At 52.5% G+C, this 19,773-nt stretch overlaps 1 long non-coding RNA gene across 1 annotated transcript; it reads left to right on the top strand.

Annotated features, from left to right (window-relative positions):
• The first annotated feature begins 860 nt into the window (after positions 1–860).
• LOC103653886 (uncharacterized) lies at positions 861–5,779 on the top strand. The gene is made up of 4 exons (XR_565790.4): positions 861–1,209; positions 1,896–2,056; positions 2,151–4,254; positions 5,252–5,779. It is a non-coding gene; the product is annotated as an uncharacterized lncRNA (long non-coding RNA).
• The last annotated feature ends 13,994 nt before the right edge of the window (positions 5,780–19,773 follow it).

Raw genomic sequence — 19,773 nt, 5'->3', positions numbered from 1 at the left:
ATCCGGTGAATTATAGCGGACTGGCCGTTGGAGTTTCCCGAAGCTGGCGAGTTCCTGAAGCCGCTCCTCCTTGGCGCACCGGACACTGTCCGGTGTACACCGGACAGTCCGGTGAATTATAGCGCGAGTGCCTCTGGAAATTCCCGAAGGTGGCGAGTTTGCGTTGGAGTCCTCTGGTGCACCGGACATGTCCGGTGGTGCACCGGACACTGTCCGGTGGCACACCGGACAGTCCGGTGCGCCAAACCAGAGGTGCCTTCGGTTGGCCCTTTGCTCCTGTGTTGAATCCAAATTTGATCTTTTTATTGGCTGAGTGTGAACCTTTAACACCTGTATAATCTATACACTTGGGCAATCTGGTTAGTCCAATAAATTTGTGTTGGGCAATTCAACCACCAAAAATTAATTAGGGACTAGGTGTAAGCCTAATTCCCTTTCACTATAGATGACCAATAAGCACGAGGCCCGCGAGCTCGGCACAGAGCCCGCTGTTTGGGCCCGGTCCGAGCCCGGCACGACCCGGTTCTATGCGGGCCCGACCGGCCCGGCACGAATAAGCGGACCGAGCTCGGACAGGAAACTAGCCACGGTGGGCTAGCCCGGCACGGCCCATTTACCTCTAAGCCCGTTGGGCCCGCTTTTTTACACTAAAACATGTTTACCGACATACTTAACCCGCTTTTCGGCTTATTTTTTCGTGTTAAACGAGCCGACCCGGCCCGTTTAGACCCGCTGTGGGCTAGGCTCGAACAGAAAATCGAGCCCACGTGCTTACACGACCCGGCCCGGGCCCAAAACGGGCCAGACTTCACCGGGCCCGGGCCAGGCTTCACCGGGCCTGGGCCGGGCCGGCCCTCTCTATGACCGGGGGCTGTGCTCCTGAATCTAGGAACATATTGGCTGCGGCTACTCCATCGCCGCTTTCTCCGCCTCCACTCGCGGGCCTCCTCCCGGGCTGCCCCTCCTCCGCCCCCGCGGCCCCGCCCCCGTCCTCTCCTCGGCGCGACACCGTTGCCGCCCCCAGACCCTTCCCCGTTGCTGGTTGCTGTCTCTCCCGCACGCAGCCTTGTGAACAAGCCCCAGCGGGCCGAGCAGACGAGGAGCAAAGGAGCGAGCGGAGAGAGAGGAGTAGGCAGCGGCCGTCGACAGCACCTGGCGGAAAGGCGGCGGAGCAGACGCACATCCCAGCGGTGGTGCGGTAGTAAGTTGGTTAGTGACTGCGGCTCCCTCCAGTTTTTCGAATTCCTATTGATTTGGAGCTAGCTTCAGTAGCTGAATGCGGGAATTTTGAAATGGTAATTTGGGCGCCATGAGATCAGTTTTCCATGCCCATTTTGATGGTAAAGGAAACGGCCGGATCTATACGTGTGACGGTGCGAGCATTAGGTGTTTGTTGGAATGCATCAGATGAGATGACACATTCATATACCGTATATACATATGAATCTTGCATTACTTTCAGTGTATTAGTAGATAGCAACTTACACTGATTGTTCCGAAGTTGAATGAACTTGGCAAAATCCTCTCTATGTGCACATGGATTTATAAAGACAGCTATTTTTCATTTTAAAAATAGCTCAGATCATACGAACACACATCTGGCATACTTGGTATTAGTGCTTGGGCAGGTGCAAGAGAGGAAGTACCAACGCAATAGATTTTTTTAGTATATATTAAACTAATGAGATACTTTTATTGAGTCTATGCAATAGATTTTTTAGTATATATCCAGTGAGTAATGCATGGATATGCATAAGTTTTTGCAGTACCAATGCACTCTCTGTGGTTGTTGAATTTTGACTAGAGCAGTTATGTATGCATGGTATACTTGTGTGCTATAAAGATATCAAAGATGCTCTTACTTCATGACCATTATATGATTGTACAATTTCCAGCTTGCTGGGAGGTTTCACATGGATTGACCATTACTTGGCATTAAGTTGTTCTTCAATGGCGTATTTCATGGATTTACGGGCTTTCATCCTGCGTACACATGTCTTGAAGCTTTATAGACAGGCATTGCGTATCACTCACCGAGCCCCGGTACATGCTCGAGGTTAGGCTCCTTGCTCTCTCTTACCTCTGCTGTGTGCTGCTATATTTCAAAGCGACAAGGTGCAACTAATTATTCATTAACATGGTTTGTCCAGATGAGTTGAGGCAGACCGCAAGGGCCGAGTTTGAGAAATATCGCCATTGTGATGACAAACAAAAGATTAGGTTTTTGATTAGTGAAGGGAAGCAGAGACTAAAAGGTCTTGATGAACTGCTTGACATGACAGGGAACAGCTAATCTGAGTTGCATCTTTGTCTTTGCTTCTGCAATCAGCTCGCTCCAGAAACCATTCCTGATATGTAAACAACTACATTGTTTGAAAAAAAAATGTTTTGATAAGGAACAACACTATATGAACAATTTTTTGTGCCTTTTTTATAATAATATAATGTGAATGTTTTCCATAATCCATGCTGAAAAATTCTGTGATTGCTTAAGTAGGCCTAGAATATGTGGTTCTCAGAAAATATACCCTTTTCAAGGCTTTTGGACTACTGCAGCTACAATCTATAAAGACAAATACTATAGAAACAGTAGAAGCGGGTACGGATTAAAGCCAACCGAACAGATACGAACGGTATCCGGTGACATGTCTCGTATGTATTTAGGGTATGTTTGGTTCTACTTTTGAAACTGCTTCTAGTTGAATCAAAGGGTTCAACTTTTCTGCGGGTACATTAAAAAGGGTGCTTTTCTGTAGTACAAATTTGGAAGCTGCTTGGACCCTACTTTTATTCTACTTTTATTGCTTATCGAAGTTCGTTATATTAATAAACAGATACAATAAATTGAAACTAAAATAAGATTAAAACAATTAAGTGTTATAATAAATGAAATAAAATATTTTTAATAAAAAATATTATAAATGGAATTAAACAATTATTTATTTATAAAAAATATTAGGAACACAAATATAAAATCAATTATTTAATTAAATATATTGATTAAGAGATATATTTGAACAGAGTGTATATAAACAATATACAATTTGTTTATGGTGGACAACTCACAGCAGTTTGAATCAAATGACTTTTAACTTTTTTCACATCAGTTTTTTCGCTATAAGCAAATGACTTTTAACTTTTTTTCACAGTAGATAGCTCACAACAGTTTTTTCACCGCTCATAGCTAAATCAAACACATTCTTAATCTTGTAATTTCTTAGAACTCATGATATCCAATAAGAGTGTGTTTGTTTGGAGAGCAGAAGAGAGTGGAGCCGCTCGGCTCATATTTTCTAGTGTTTGGTTACGAGTCGACCAAGAGCACAGCGATTCTTAGAATCTCAAGATGCCAAAATACGTTCGATTCCCAGGATGAGCCCGCTCGGTAAAATCGAACGGACGTGAGCACTCCCGTTCTCTTGCGCGATCGGGCTAGCCTCCCTCTGCTTCGTTCTCTCCCGCGTGGTCGGCGGTCCAACCTCCCTCTCCTCCATCCCGCCGCCGTCGTGAGGAGCTTCGTCGTCGTTCGTGCCGCACCTCTTCTCCTTCCTAACCACCCCACCGGTAGACCTGTTTCTACTTCTGCTGCCGCCTCTTTTTTCCATGCTGCCACATATCTGCCTTGTCCGCTCCTCCCTTCGCTAAATCTGCCATGTCCGCTCCTCCCTTCACCAGGTCTGCCTTGTCTGCTCCTTCCTTCACGCTAGATTAGAGGCAGCAACACACTATTGGGCTCCGCCATTCAACGACATTCAGCAGCACGCCACTGTCGCCTAGGGAAGGAGTAGTAGGAGTCAACGACAACATGTATGAGTAGGCTCCAGTGCCAGGCTTCCATTTAAGGCTGGCTCTGCCACTGGGGAAAGGTGCGGAGGCAGGAGGAGCAGCACACTACTGCTATTGGTGTGTTCTTCTTGGTCCGTTTGGTTTTCAAGTGTTAAAATTTGATCATATTGGTACCGGGATCAGCTCCGGACCTGATACCATGTGCTGGTACTGGTGGAAGGCCATGCATCATGCCTCCAATAATTTTCTTGTTCATTCCAGTTGCTAGTGTTCATAACTATTTGTGTGTAGTGTGTTCATATTTGTGCTCATAACATGCTAGTGTTCATAACCCAGTCTTATTTGTGTGCAGTGTGTTCATAACATGCTTATTTGTGTGCAGTCTTATTTGTGAAGCAGGTGTAATCATGCAGTGTGTTTGCACAAAGACTTTGAGAACTGAAGCATAGGAAAGTAGGCCAGCAGAAGGTATAATCTTGTTGCAACTATTGACTATGTGCCTTGTGTGATTATGTGGTATTTTAGCAACTAATGACTTGAACCTTGTATATAATATAGATGGATAAGGAGCAACAAATTTTAGTTTACACAACTGCAAACACATATGTTGCTTTCAATGATGGCCATAGTTATTCAGTCTAGAATAAGAAAGCGATGTGAGTCTGTAGAAACAATTACCTATGCTCCAATTGAGGATAGAGATAGAATGAAATTCGAGTATCTTAATAATAAGATATGGAAGAATGATATAACTTGTGTTAATATGCTTAGGTTTAATAGAACAACATTTTTCTGATTTTGTAAACTATTTAAGGATTGCGGCCTTTTGCAAGACACCATACATTTGTGTGTTGAGCAGCAGATTGCAATGTTTTTAAACACTGTGGGTCACAATGTTAGGAATAGGTTAGTTGTAACTAATTTTGATAGGTATGGTGAAACTTTTAGTCGTTATTTCAACAAAGTACTTCACGCTACTGGAGAGCTACGAAGGAGTTTATTAGGCCACCATCTACATCAACTCCATCTAAAATTATAGGGAACACAAGATGGGATCCTTAATTTAAGGTGTGAGGCTAATCTATCTCCCCTTCGTTTTAAGGGTGAGGTTCAGATTATAATTGCTTATATTTTTTGCATTCTAATTGTATAATAGGACTGCATTAGTGCAATGGATGGCACACATGTGAGAGCATCCATTCCTAAACACAAGGAGACTTCCTTTCGCGGTAGAAAGAGTTATGCTACTGAAAATGTCATGGTGACAGTATATTTTAATGTTCGATTCACATTTGTATTGGCTGCTTGGGAGGGGACAACTCATGATGCACTAGTTTATGGGATGCTTTACAAAGTGAAAATGGTCTTTGTGTGCCTAACCGTAAATAAAACTTGTGTAGCTCATTACTTTAGTCATGAAATATAATATCTAGTGTAACTTACATACATATCCCTTGTATGCTAGGCAAGTTCTACCTAATTGACGCCAAATATGGAGCTAAACCAGGATTTTTGCCTGCTTTTCGTGGTGTACGATACCACTTGAATGAGTGGGGGCAACAATCTTGTTCAAAATGAGAAGGAATTATTCAATCATAGGCACTCATCTCTAAGAGTTTCAGTAGAGTGGACATTTTATTCATTGAAGCGAAGATTTAAAATTCTTGATGATGCTACACCATTCTTTCCCTTCTCTACAAAAGTAGAAATTGTGGTTGCGTGTTGTATTATTCACAACTGGGTTATACAAGATGGAGGAGATGAATTTACCATTCCTGAGAGTGAGAAATTGCCTACCATTAATCATCAAACATCTTCGCATGGACAAGCAATGAAACATGCCATTATGGTTAATCTCAGGCAGGAACTAGCTAATGCTATGTGGGAAGACTATAATGCAAACACTATTTGATTGTTATTTATTTTCCATTGTTATGTGACAAGATGTATGGACATGTATCTTTTATTCGTATGGACATGTATCTTCCTGAAATTTGGACATATATCTTGCTGAAATTGGGACATATATCATATGATTATTCAGTGTAGGTCATGGACAAGAAGGCAAGCAGTGCAAAACCTTGTGGTCGACTGTGTCAATGGACACCAACTCAGTCCACATTTGTGCTCATCTTTCTTAGCAATTGTTACTGATGGAATTAAGACCTCCACTGGCTTCAAGAAAGTTCATCTCAATGCTTGTGCTAAGGCTCTCAACAACAACTTTAAGCTCACAAAGACAAGTGATCAAGTTGCTAATCACTTGAAGACATGGAAGAAGTACATCACGATAAACTATCTTAAGAATTTGACTGCTGCTCTTTGGAATGAAAATGAATTCATTGTTTCTCAAGATCATGAGCACTACAAAGGACATATGGCAGCATGAATTTTACTATTTTTGTATTTAATAAGCGTAGATCAAGAGTAAATTAAGTTATTAATTGGTTCCTTATGATTACTTCAATATGTTTTCGTTTGGCTATCATTGTAGTTTGTGTTGAGTAATTCAATGTCGTAAAATAAGTAATTCATTGTAGTTTGTGTTGATTACTTCAATATGTTGGCTACCGTTTTTAGCTACAATCTATGTTCCTTGAACCACACTTCTAATACACTCTCCTGAAGCAACAATTCTCTATTGATTACTTCAATATGCTGGCTACAGTTCTTTGCTGAAGCTGATCTTTCTAGCTCCCACTCTAACATGTTTTCTTTTGATTAATTCTTGCGAAATATGTTACTTCAATATGTTTTCTTTTGATTAATTTGTTGCACTTCAATATTGTTTTTGCTACATACTATATTCTTTTGATACTATATACAATCTGTTGAGATACTACATTCTTTTCTTATCCATGATATAGTAAGCTACTGGAGCATATAGTCAAGTGGAGGTCGTGCTGCAATGTTGTGCTACGATGAAAATATGTCTGCTAAGAATGTAGTATCTACATACCTCCTAGACATGAATCTGTATACAATAAGTCGTGCTGTAATGCATCCTGATATTGTCAAGCTACTGAGGCATATTATTTTCAATATGTTTACATTTGAGGGTACACTTGATCCTTTTGTATTTGATATCATCGTCCTATATCCTTTTATATTTAATAAATGCTGCACTCACTGTTAGGATCCAAAAAACCTGATGATGAATATTTGAACAAGCCTCTTTCATACTATAGTTTTCTAGCTACAATATTTGGCAATAGTGTTGCTACCGGTCAGTATGCAAAGAGCTCTAATGAACCACTTGGTTTTCGAGTTTTGTTAGTGAGAACTTCTAGATTGTGGGCCATATTTAGAGTGTCATGGTGGGGGATGAATTGAACTTGATATGCCATGGTGATATGAACTCATGTACCATAGTTTGTTTGATGGACTTGGTACGTCATTGTGCTTTTCCTTGTGTACTTGAACAACATTGGTGATGAACTATGGTTATGAGCCATGGTTGTTGGGTGAACTATGGATATGAACTCATGTTTTGGTACTATTAAAATGTTTCAGAGCATATAACTCATGTTTTCAATGTTTTGGACTATGGATATGAACACATGTTGTTCTTGTGCACATGCTGTTGTTGGTGAGTAGGTTTCAATAGAAAGGCCAGCTGGACAGGGTTCATCAAGAGTAGCTCCATTCAGTAGAAAGTCCAGCCGGCACCGGAGTTGTCGGGTACCGTAATTAGGGGTACCCCCAACACTCCTATACACGGCTGGTAACCACCATCAGCACAAGCTGCAGAGACTGATGGGCACGATTCAGGTCAAGGCTTCGTCTACCCAAGGGAAGCGATCTCGCCTCGCCCGAGCCCAGCCTCGGGCTGGAACTGAAGTCCCGGACGAAGTTACATCTCGCCCGAGGGCCTCCTCAGGCAGTGGGCACGCCCGAGGCCCAGCTCGGGCAGGCTTCGTCGAGAAGCAACCTTGGCCAAATCGCCTCTCCAACCGACCGTATCGCAGGCGCATTCAATGCGAGGATCGCCTGACACCTTATCCTAACACGCGTGCCTCAGTCGTCAAGGTCGAAGTGACCGCAGTCACTTCGCCCTTTCACTGACCGACCTGACAGGAAAACAGCGCCACTCGCTCCGCTCTAACTGTTGTGCCACCCACCAGGGTGAGGCTGACAACAGCCAAGTTCAGCCTCAGGCGCAACAGGAAGCTTCGCCTCGCCCGACCTTAGGCCTCGGCCTCGGAAGGAGGTCTCCGCCTCGCCCGACCCCAGGGCTCGGCCTCAACCTCGGCCTCAGGAGGAATCGCGTCCTCGCCCGACCCCGGCCTCAGCCTCAGGAGGAGTCTCCGCCTCGCCCGACCAAGGGCTCGGACCGACCGCGCCGCGGGGGATACATCATTACCCTACCCCTAGCTAGCTCAGGCTACGGGGGAACAAGACCGGCGTCTCATCTGGCTCGCCCCGGTAACAAGTAATGATGGCTCCCCACGTGCGTCCATGACGACGGTGGTTCTCAGCCCCCTATGGAAGCAGGGAGACGTCAGCAAGATCCCAGCGGCACCGACAGCTGTGCTTCTACAGGGCTCAGGCGCTTCTCCGACGGCCACGTTACCGCATACACAGGGCTCTAGCACCTCTCCGACAGTCACGTTGGCATGTACACAGGGCTCAAGCACCTCTCTGCCAGACACGTTAGCGCATAGCTACACCCCCCATTGTACACCTGGACCCTCTCCTTGCATCTATAAAAGGGAGGTCCAGGGCCTTCATGCGAGAGGAGGGAGGGTCGCGCGGGAGAACGGGCTGACGACAGGCTCACTCTCTCTCTCTCTCTCTCGCGGACGCTTGTAACCCCTACTGCAAGCTCACCCCCCTGGCGCGGGGTAACACGAGCCGCGTTTTCCCCCTTGTGTTCCATCTCGCGCCAACCCATCTGGGCTAGGACACGCAGCGACAAATTTACTCATCGGTCTAGGGACCCCCCGGGGTTGAAACGCCGACGGTTGGCGCGCCAGGTAGGGGCCTGCTGCGTGTTGACGAACAACTTCTCGTTGAGTTCCAGATGGGTAGTCTCCAGCAACCTCTTCAGCCCAGGACGCTGCTCCGTTTCGGGAGTCTCGAGTTCATGTCCCTCGACGGTAGCTACGACATGGTACTCCTCCCCCCGCAGCGCGACAGCGACAACGACGGCCGTCAGCTCGCCCGGCGGCGGCGAACTCGACGACGTCTTCCCCCCGTGGCGGAAGAGCAGCATCCGGGTTTGTCTCGCCGTCTTCCTCGCCGCAGGAGGAGGAGGCGAGGCAACCATGGCTAGGCAGGAGGCGGCACCTCGTCGGCTGTCGAGCGAGTCGACGACACCGACGCCCCAGCAGGGGACATGTCGGGCGTTGTCCTCGCACCTACGACAACGACGGATGTCGTTTCCCCGCAACATGCCAACCCTAAGCGGACAGATGACGCCAGCACACTCGCGAAGGGCCTGCTGGGCGTTAGCCTTGTACCTGAGATAACGGTGCAGTCTGTCCCCGACGCGACTTCGCCACCGTCCATCGATCAAGAGGTACCGTCCGTTTTCCACCCTGTGCCTTTTAGATTCAGCTTCGATCCACCAAGCGACCCCGCTTCGGTGAGCGCTTTTGTAAAGGCATATCCTAACCTTCCGGGGTACCATATGTGGTCAACCTGGGACCGACTGACGGCCGTCTCAACCTACGGACCCCCGGGTTCCGAGGAAGAAGACGAGCCCGACTCTGGTTGGGATTTCTCCGGGCTCCGTGCTCCTAGTGCCATGCTAGACTTCATGACCGCATGTGACTACTGCCTCTCTGATTGCTCCGATGATGGCCATAGCCTTGACGACGAAGGTTGTGACCTAAGTCGCGAATGTTTCCACGTCGATCTAGGGGGTCACGACGAAGGCAACCACCTCGGTATGCCGGAGGATGACGATCCCCCTGGGCCTGTGCCTCGCGTTGACATCCTGCGGGAGCTAGCTATGGTACCAGTCCCTGCGGGGGGTCAGGACACATAGCTCGAGCAAATCCACGAGATGCAGGCCAAGCTCGACGAAGAAGCAGGGCAACTTGTGCAGCTTCGGCAAAACATCGAGCAGGAGTGGGCAGGCCGAGCACTCGCCGGAGAAGCGCGTCATCAGGCCCGAGACGTCTAGCGCCGTATCGTCGACGATGCCAGGGAGGCTGCCCCCGGCCTCCAGCGGGGTCGGCCAGAATCTGACTGCAGCGGCAATACTACTCCGAGCAATGCCGGAGCCATCCACCACCGAGGGGCGGCGTATCCAGGGAGAACTCAAGAATCTCCTGGAGGATGTCGTGGTCCGACGGGCCGAAAGCTCTGCCTCCCGAAGGCAAGGGTGCCCCCCGGAGTATCGCACAACGACTTCCCGACTCATGCGAGAGGCCTCGGCCCACACCGGGCGCACACGAGACGCGACACCTGCAGCCCCGGGTCGCCTCGGCAACGAGCACCACCGCCGCGATCGTCGAGCCCGACTTGACGAGAAGGTGCGCCGAGGCTACCACCCCAGGCGTGGGGGACGCTACGACAGCGAGGAGGATCGGAGCCCCTCGCCCGAACCACCAGGTCCGCAAGCCTTCAGCTGGGCCATACGACGGGCGCCGTTCCCAGCTCGGTTCCGGGCCTCGACTACCATCACCAAGTACTCGGGGGAAATAAGGCCGGAGTTCTGGCTTGCAGACTACCGGCTGGCCTGCCATCCGGGAGGGACGGACGATGACAACCTCATCATCTGCAACCTCCCCCTGTTCCTCTCCGACGCCGCCCGGGCCTGGATGGAGCATCTGCCTCCCGCGCAGATCTCCAACTGGAACGACCTGGTTAAGGCTTTCGCTGGAAACTTCCAGGGCACGTACGTGCGCCCTGGGAACTCTTCGGATCTCCGAAGCTGCCGCCAGCAGCCAGGGGAATCCTTGCGAGAATACATCCGGCGGTTTTCGAAGCAGCGCCGAGCTGCCCAACATCACCGACTCGGATGTCATCGGGGCGTTCCTCGCCGGCACCACCTGCTGAGACCTGGTGAGCAAACTGGGCCGCAAGACTCCCACCAAGGCGAGCGAGTTGATGGACATCGCCACCAAGTTCGCCTCTGGGCAGGAGGCGGTCGAAGCTATCTTCCGGAAGGACAAGCAGCCTCAGGGGCGCCAGCAGGAAGACGTCCCCGAGGCGTCCGCCCAGCGGGGCACGAAGAAGAAGGCGAAAAAGAAGTCGCAAGCGAAGCGCGACGCCGCCGACGCAGATCTTGTCGCTGCTGTCGAACACAGGAACCTTCGGAAGCCTCCCGGAGGGGCCAACCTATTCGACAAGATGCTCAAGGAGTCGTGCCCCTATCACTAGGGTCCCGTCAAGCACACCCTTGAGGAATGCGTCATGCTTCTGCGCTACTTCCATAAGGCCGGGCCCCCGGCGGAAGGTGGCAAAGGCCAAGACAACGACAAGAAGGAGGGCGACAAGGCAGAGGAGTTCCCCGAGGTCCACGGTTGTTTCATGATCTATGGTGGGCAAGTGGCGAACGCCTCGGCTCGGCACCGCAAGCAGGAGCACCGGGAGGTCTGCTCGGTAAAGGTGGCAGCACCAGTCTAACTAGATTGGTCCGACAAGCCCATCACCTTCGACCAAGGCGACCACCCTGACTGCATGCCGAGCCCAGGAAAGTACCCGCTCGTCGTCGACCCCGTCATCGACAACACCAGGCTCACCAAGGTCCTCATGGACGGAGGCAGCAGCCTCAACATCATCTACGCCGAGACCCTCGGGCTCTTGGAGATCGACCTGTCCGCGATCCGGGCCGGTGCAGCGCCCTTTCATGGGATCATCCCCGGGAAGCGCGTCCTGCCCCTTGGACAACTCGATCTGCCCGTCTACTTCGGAACTCCCTCCAACTTCCACAGGGAAACTCTCACGTTCGAGGTGGTCGGGTTCCAAGGAACCTAGCACGCGGTGCTGGGGAGACCGTGCTACGCCAAGTTCATGGTCGTCCCCAACTACACCTACCTCAAGCTCAAGATGTCAGGCCCCAACGGGGTCATCACCGTCGGATCCACGTACCGACATGCGTACGAATGCGACGTGGAGTGCGTGGAGTACGCTGAGGCCCTCGCCGAGTCCGAGGCCCTCATTGACGACCTGGAGTGCCTCTCCAAGGAGGTGCCTGATGCGAAGCGCCACGCCGGCAACTTCAAACCAGCTGAGGCGGTTAAGACCGTCGCCCTCGACCCCAGCAACGATGCCTGCAAGCAAGTCCGGATCGACTCCGAGCTCGACCCCAAATAGGAAGCAGTGCTCGTCGACTTTCTCCACGCAAACACCGAAGTTTTTGCGTGGAGTCCCTCGGACATGCCCGGCATACCGAGGGATGTCGCCGAGCACTCACTGGATATCCGAGCCGGTGTCCGACCCATGAAGCAGCCTCTGCGCCGCTTTGACGAAGAAAAGTGTAGAGCCATAGGCGAGGAGATCCACAAGCTGATGGCTGCAGGGTTCATCAAAGAGGTATTCCATCTCGAATGGCTTGCTAACCCTGTGCTTATAAAAAAGAAAGGTGGGAAATGGAGGATGTGCGTGGACTACACTGGTCTAAACAAGGCATGTCCGAAGGTTCACCCTCTGCCTCGCATCAATCAAATTATGGATTCCACTGCTGGGTGCGAAACCCTGTCATTCCTCGACGCCTATTCAGGTTATCACCAAATCAAGATGAAAGAGTCCGACCAGCTCGCGACTTCTTTCATCACACCTTTTGGCATGTACTGCTATACTACTATGCCATTTGGCTTGAGGAATGCAGGTGCGACATACCAAAGGTGCATGAACCACGTGTTCGGAGAGCACATCGGCCGAACGGTCGAGGCTTACGTCGATGGCATCGTAGTCAAGACGAGGAAAGCCTCCGACCTCCTCTCTGACCTTGAAACGACATTCAAGTGTTTGAGAGCGAAGGGCGTGAAGCTCAATCCTGAGAAGTGTGTCTTCGGAGTCCCCCGAGACATGCTCCTGGGGTTCATCGTCTCCGAGCGGGGCATCAAGGCCAACCCGGAGAAAATCGCGGCCATCACCAACATGGGGCCTATCAAAGATTTGAAAGGAGTACAAAGGGTCATGGGATGACTTGCGGCTCTGAGCCGCTTCATCTCGCGCCTCGGCGAGAAAGGATTACCCCTGTACCGCCTTTTAAGGAAGGTCGAGCGCTTCACTTGGACCCCCGAGGCCGAGGAAGCCCTCGGAAACTTAAAGGCACTCCTTACAAATGCGCCCATCTTTGTGCCCCCCGCTGCGGGAGAAGCCCTCTTGATCTACGTAGCCGCAACCACTCAGGTGGTCAGCGCCGCGATCGTAGTTGAGAGACGAGAAGAAGGGCATGCACTGCTCGTCTAGAGGCCGGTCTACTTCATCAGTGAAGTGCTATCCGAGACCAAGATCCTCTACCCGCAAATTCAGAAGCTACTGTACGCAATAATTCTGACGCGGCGAAAGTTGCGACACTACTTCGAGTCTCATCCGGTGATTGTGGTGTCATCCTTCCCCCTGGGGGAGATCATCCAGTGCCGAGAGGCCTAGAGTAGGATAGCAAAGTGGGCAGTGGAACTCATGGGCGAGACAATCTCGTTCGCTCCTTGGAAGGCCATAAAGTCCCAAGTCTTGGCGGACTTCATGGCTGAATGGGTCGACACTCAGCTGCCAACAGCTCCGATCCAACCCGAGCTTTGGACCATGTACTTCGATGGGTCGCTGATGAAAACAGGAGCTGGTGCGGGCCTGCTCTTCATCTCACCTCTCGGGAAACATCTCCGCTACGTGCTGCGCCTCCATTTCCCGACGTCAAACAATGTGGCCGAGTACGAGGCTCTGGTTAATGGGTTGCACATCGCCATCGATCTAGGGGTTCGGTGCCTCGACGCTCGTGGCGACTCGCAGCTTGTCATCGACCAAGTCATGAAGAACTCCCACTGCCGCGACCCGAAGATGGAGGCCTACTGCGACGAAGTTTGACGCCTGGAAGACAAGTTCTACGGGCTGGAGCTCAACCACATCGCTCGACGGTACAACGAGACTGCGGACGAGCTGGCGAAAATAGCCTGGGGGCGGACAACGGTTCCCCCCGACATCTTCTCCAGAGACATACATCAACCCTCCGTCAAGATCGACGACACGCCCGAGCCCGAGGAGACCTCGGCCTAGCCCGAGGTACCCTCGGCCGCCGAAGGTGAGGCCCTGTGTGTCGAGGGAGAGCGGAATGGGGTTGCGCCAAATCGAAACTGGCAGACCCCGTACCTACAATATCTCCACCGAGGAGAGCTACCCCTCGACAAGGCCGAGGCTCGGCGACTGGCGCGGCGCGCCAAGTCGTTCGTCTTACTGGGGGATGAAAAGGAGCTCTACCACCGCAGCCCCTCGGACATTCTCCAACAATGCATATTCATCGCCAAAGGACAGGAGCTATTGCAAGAAATACACTCGGGGGCTTGCGGTCACCACACAGCACCTCGAGCCCTCATGGGAAACGCCTTTCGACAAGGCTTCTACTGGCCGACCGCGGTGGCCGACGCCACAAGGATTGTACGCTCTTGCCAAGGGTGTCAATTCTACGCAAGACAGACACACCTACCCGCTCAGGCCCTGCAGACAATACCCATCACCTGGCCATTTGCTGTGTGGGGTCTAGACCTCGTCGGTCCCTTGCAGAAGGCACCCGGGGGCTTCTCGCACCTGCTGGTCGCCATCGACAAATTCTCCAAGTGGATCGAAGTCCGACCCCTAACCAGCATCAGGTCCGAGCAGGCAGTGGCGTTCTTCACCAACATCATCCATCGCTTCGGGGTCCCGAACTCCATCATCACCGACAATGGCACGCGGTTCACTGGGAAGAAGTTCCTAGACTTCTGCGAGGACCACCACATCCGTGTGGACTGGGCCGCCGTAGCTCACTCCATGACGAATGGGCAGGTGGAGCGTGCCAACGGTATGATTCTGCAGGGACTTAAACCGAGGATCTACAACGACCTCAACAAGTTCGGCAAGCGGTGGATGAAAGAGCTACCCTCGGTGGTCTGGAGTCTGAGGACGACGCCGAGTCGAGGCACGGGTTTCTCGCCGTTCTTTCTAGTCTATGGGGCCGAGGCTATCTTACCCACAGACTTAGAATACGGTTCCCCGAGGACAAGGGCGTACGACGACCGAAGAAACCAGACCAGCCGAGAAGACTCATTGGACCAGTTGGAAGAGGCTCGGGACGTGGCCTTACTACACTCGGCGCGGTATCAGCAGTCTCTGCGACACTACCACGCCCGAGGGGTTCGGCCCCGAGGCTTCCAGGTGGGAGACTTGGTACTTCGACTGCGGCAGGACGCCCGAGGGCGCCATAAGCTTACTCCTCCCTGGGAAGGGTCGTTCATCATCGCTAAGATTTTGAAGCCCGGAACATACAAGCTGGCCAACGATCAAGGCGAGATCTACAACAACGCTTGGAACATCCAACAGCTACGTCGCTTCTACCCTTATGATGTTTCAAGTCGTTCATATTCCTCGTTCTCTTTACATACATAAATAAAGTCTAACCGTCAAGGAAGGATCAGCCTTGCCTCGGCAAAGCCCGACCCTCCCTCGGAGGCTAGAAGGGGGAACCCCCTCTGCGTCAAAATTTTCCTCAGAAAAAGTCTTTTGCCAGAACGTCTTTCGCGCTTTTCGACTACTTCGATAGAGGGGTCCTGAAAACGACGGGAGTACACGTAAGCGGCAAGGCCGACCGAGCCGAGGGACTCCTACGCCTCTAGGATACGGATACCTCACTCATCACCTTCCGCGATAAGTAACTCACGCTCGGATAAGCGATTCTGCTGCCGAACAAGTCCTAACGCTCGAAAAACTTTTCTGCCAGAACGACTTTCGTGCCTTCTCGACTATATCAATAACAGAATCCTGCGAACGAGTAAGAGTGCACGTAAGCGGCAAGGCTGACCGAGCCGAGGGACTCCTACGCCTCCGGGATATGGATACCTCACTCATCACCTTCCGCGAAAAGTAACTCTCACTCGGATAAGCGATTCTGCTACCGACGAACAAGTCCTGATACTCGAAACAAGAGGAAAGAAAACACAGCTTTATAATACGACAATGAGATGTTTAGGCCTCGACGGCCGCAAAAAAACATACACATACTACAGACAAACTGTTCCTGCAGGTTCAGACATCGACAGAGGGAGCAGCAGCACCCTCGGCATCGTTTCCACCTTTGGCGGAATCTGGCCTGGCCTAGGATGGCGACACGGGTGGAAGGATCTCCACCTCGAAGGAGGACGCCAGCACCGCACTTGGGTCATCGCAGCCAGGGCCTCCGCCAGGGCCCCGGCCCGAGCAGACACCTCGGTTGGCCGCTCCGTAGCCTCAGCCAACTGTCCCCTGAGGACCTCAGCCTGGCTCATGGCCTCGGCAGCGTGACTCCGGGGTTGGTCCCGCTCGCGGATGACCTGGCCAAGCCCGAGCCGCCGCTGCTGCACCTCCTCGGCCCGGGAAGCCACCTGCTCCTAGGCCGACGAAGCCTCTTCTCGAGCCGACTCCGCCTCTGTCCACGCCGACACCGCTGCCTCCGGCTCCAGCTCATCGTAGAGCGGCTGAAGGTTCTAAAACTGAGCAAGAGAGGCCTTGAGTGGCAAGGCCGACCGAGCCGAGGGACTCCTACGCCTCCGGGATACAGATACCTCACTCGTCACCTTCCGGCGCAGGGCAACTCACACTCGGTTAAGCGGTTCAGCTAGCCAACAGGCGAGTCCTAGTGCTCGAAATGAGGAAGAAACATGGTATTACACTCAAACACCCAGATGTTCAGGCCTCGATAGCCACAATGAACATACACCCACACTCAGGGTGCCATTACAAACGGAACTTTGGTTCCACTCCCGTGGATATGAACAACCTCCACACCAGAGGGCCTGCGGGATAACAAACTCCGAGTGGCTCGCCGACGACCACTGCACCAGCAGCGACAACGACCTTCGTCTCGGGCGGCAAGACAGCTGCAGCGACGGCCTCAGGGCAAACACTGCTGCTAAAAGGCCCTCGTTCACGTCCCCTCGAGGGGGACGAGAACCAGCCATTAAAGCCTAAGAGCCGGAGGCCCGGAGCGCAGGTGGCACTGACGGTCTCGCCGGCGGAAGCAGCCACCGCTGCGGTGGGAAGCCTCTCCAGCGGCAACCACCACCTCAGCACCGACGACAGCGACCACCTGCCCACCAACACCGCACCAGCAAGCGGCGGCCGCTCCAAAGCGCACCGGCAGGTCCTCACTCCCGTTCTCGCCACGAGAACGAGAACGGGACCGTCCCAGAACACGAGTACCGCCCTCGCGGCGTACGACGTGTTGTGCGACCCCCCGGTGCAGCCGGCCACAGTCGCCCGGGCGAAGGACGGAATGCTGCACCCTGGCCAGGCAGCAGCAGTTCGTCTTCCCCCGCATGGCTGGAGGACGCCTCCTCCGCAGAGCTGGAGGATGCCCTTCTCCCCCGAATGACGGAGGAAGAAGCAGGTCGCCAGCCCACACAGAGGCAGGCTCCAACTCGGTGCGCCCCCCTCCCCAGCCCGGATGATGAAGATCCTTGAAGCTGAGGGCGGGGCAGAGGCCGCATCCCGGCTTGCTTCTCCCCACCATCAAACTGGTGGTCATCATCCTGGATGACCATTGGTGAGGGAATGCAGCCGGGCTGCATGATGAAAATCCTTGAAGCCGATCGATGGCTGAAGGGTGCCAACCCCCACGAGGTTGTGCTCCTCCAACGGCAGCAGGACGAAGGCAACGCGGGTGCTCCCCATCCGGGGGCTCGGAAGGTGGAAGGGCGCGATGCATGAGGGGAGTGCGAAGACATGGCTACCGCCCGGGGGATCGATCCCTTTTTAAAGGCGGATCTCCCCACTCGCATCGCAAGCGTCGCGAGCAAAGTCTTCACCGACGTGCTCCAGGGTCCTCCCCCTACGACACGGGGGCTGGGTCCCACACGTCATACAAGCTGACCCAAAACGGAAGAAGCCAAACCGCCGCACGCGGAGCATGTAACCGCCTCGCGGTTACAAGCACTCCTCCATCCTCGCCGAAACCAGCGGTCGAAAAGGCGGACCGCCATGCAGGTGGCATGCAACCGCACCGCCACTTGCACCAATGCCGCGCCTTCTCGACTGCGGAACCGGTGCCGCGACTCGAGGCAACACTGCGCATGGCCCAACAGTGCCAATCGAGCACCACGATCATGGGTCAGTCACCCGCGGGAGGAGGCGTGACGGTTGATATGGCAAAAAGTGGACCGGTAGTAATGGCGGCAGCAGACGAGCGGAGGCAGCGGTCAAATCGCCTGCAGGCTCGCGTCCCCTTCTGAAGTGGCAGGGGAGCCCTCTCCCACGGCGTGAAGACGACGCGCCCGTGTTCCATTCCTCGAACGGCCCGCGCACGCGGCCGCCTCGTGAACCGCCCGTCTCGTCGCATTAACTCCGCGGCAAGGCAAGCAACACCTTTGGCAGGCGAAGCGGGCGTCGATTCACCTCCGCCATGATGACCGCTTGTAACCCCTACTGCAAGCTCACCCCCTGGCGCGGGGTAACACGAGCCGCGTTTTCCCCCTTGTGTTCCATCTCGCGCCAACCCATCTGGGCTAGGACGCGCAACGACAAATTTACTCGTCGGTCCAGGGACCCCCTGGGGTCGAAACGCCGATAGGAGTGATGTTGTTATTGCTGTTGCTGCTCTGGTGCACTCCCGAACCAAACAAAAAACGAAAACGGCTCTGCTCTAATGTACCCCCAACCAAACAAAAAATGGTGCGGCTTCATACTGCTTAAAGCATATAACGGTGCAGCTCCGCTCTCCAAACCTAGAATGAAACCGCTCCACTCCCGTGGCTCCCCAAACAAACACACCCTAACATTACAGATCTACCGTAATTCAATAAAACAAAGGAGTCATCACTGCGAACGTCCTAATCATAGCCCGTCTCAGCAATCACAGGTGTGGCGCGGAGACACACACTCCCTTGGCTTGGTCGACTGGCCCTTCGCATAAAAGCATCGCCGAGCACGCAGCAGACAGACTGAACAAAAATCACCCCTCCCTCCTTCCCCGCTCCCGGCGTCATCTCCTTTCCTCCCCCCGCCCCCGCATCCTGCATTACCCTGCTTGCACGTTTCTCTTCAATCCCTCACCACTCCATATTCCTTCTGCCTGCTGATTTTGCCTTGAAGCTCGTCGCCTCGGCTATGCTTTTTCTTTGTGGTGATTTGCTGCGCCTCGTCGCTTGTAGGCGGCCGAGTGCAGCAGGACAAGTCTGCTTCTGACTTTTTCGTTGCTTTGGAGGTGGCGCCCACCTCCACTATCTTCTCTGTCGCGCGCCCTGCTCTAGCGGTGACATCATCTAGAGCTAGTTTGGTGGATAGAGAAATAGAGGTAATATAGAACAGATCGTCGTCTTGCTCGTACTCACTCCTAACTTAGATTGTGCTCAGAGTTTTACCGGCTGAGACTTGTTCGATTGGAAAAGGACTCGTCACTTCCCGTTATACATGTCCAGCCGGGTCGGGCTAGCCGGGCGGCCCGAAGCACGACACGGTTTTGGCCCGGCCCGAACCCGGCACGACACGTTGCCAAGCCTGGGCCCAAAGGGCGGCACGACGGGCTAGGCCCGGCACGGCCCGGTTTTAATTTTCCATTTTTCCATACAAATACCTAGGGGTGAAAACGGGTCGGGTATACCCGTCGGGTACCGGATATGGATAGTGCAAATACCCGTTTTTTCGGATACGGATTCGGGTATTTTTATATTCGACACGGATATGGGTAATACCCAGATACTGTAGCTTCGGATACGGGTCGGATACGGAACGAGGACTACCGGTAAATACCCGGATATTCGGGTCGGATACGGGTACCCGGAATTTGGGTACCCGTTTTTTCTTTTTCTGCATAATAATATAGTTATAAAATTATAACTTTTACATATGAAATCGGATGAAAATAAA

The sequence above is a fragment of the Zea mays genome, chromosome 4, assembly GCF_902167145.1.
Source record: "Zea mays cultivar B73 chromosome 4, Zm-B73-REFERENCE-NAM-5.0, whole genome shotgun sequence".
NCBI classification, from domain to species: Eukaryota; Viridiplantae; Streptophyta; class Magnoliopsida; order Poales; family Poaceae; genus Zea; species Zea mays.
The sequence above is the reverse complement of the archived record's forward strand: the minus strand, read 5'-3'. Positions and strand labels throughout refer to the sequence as shown.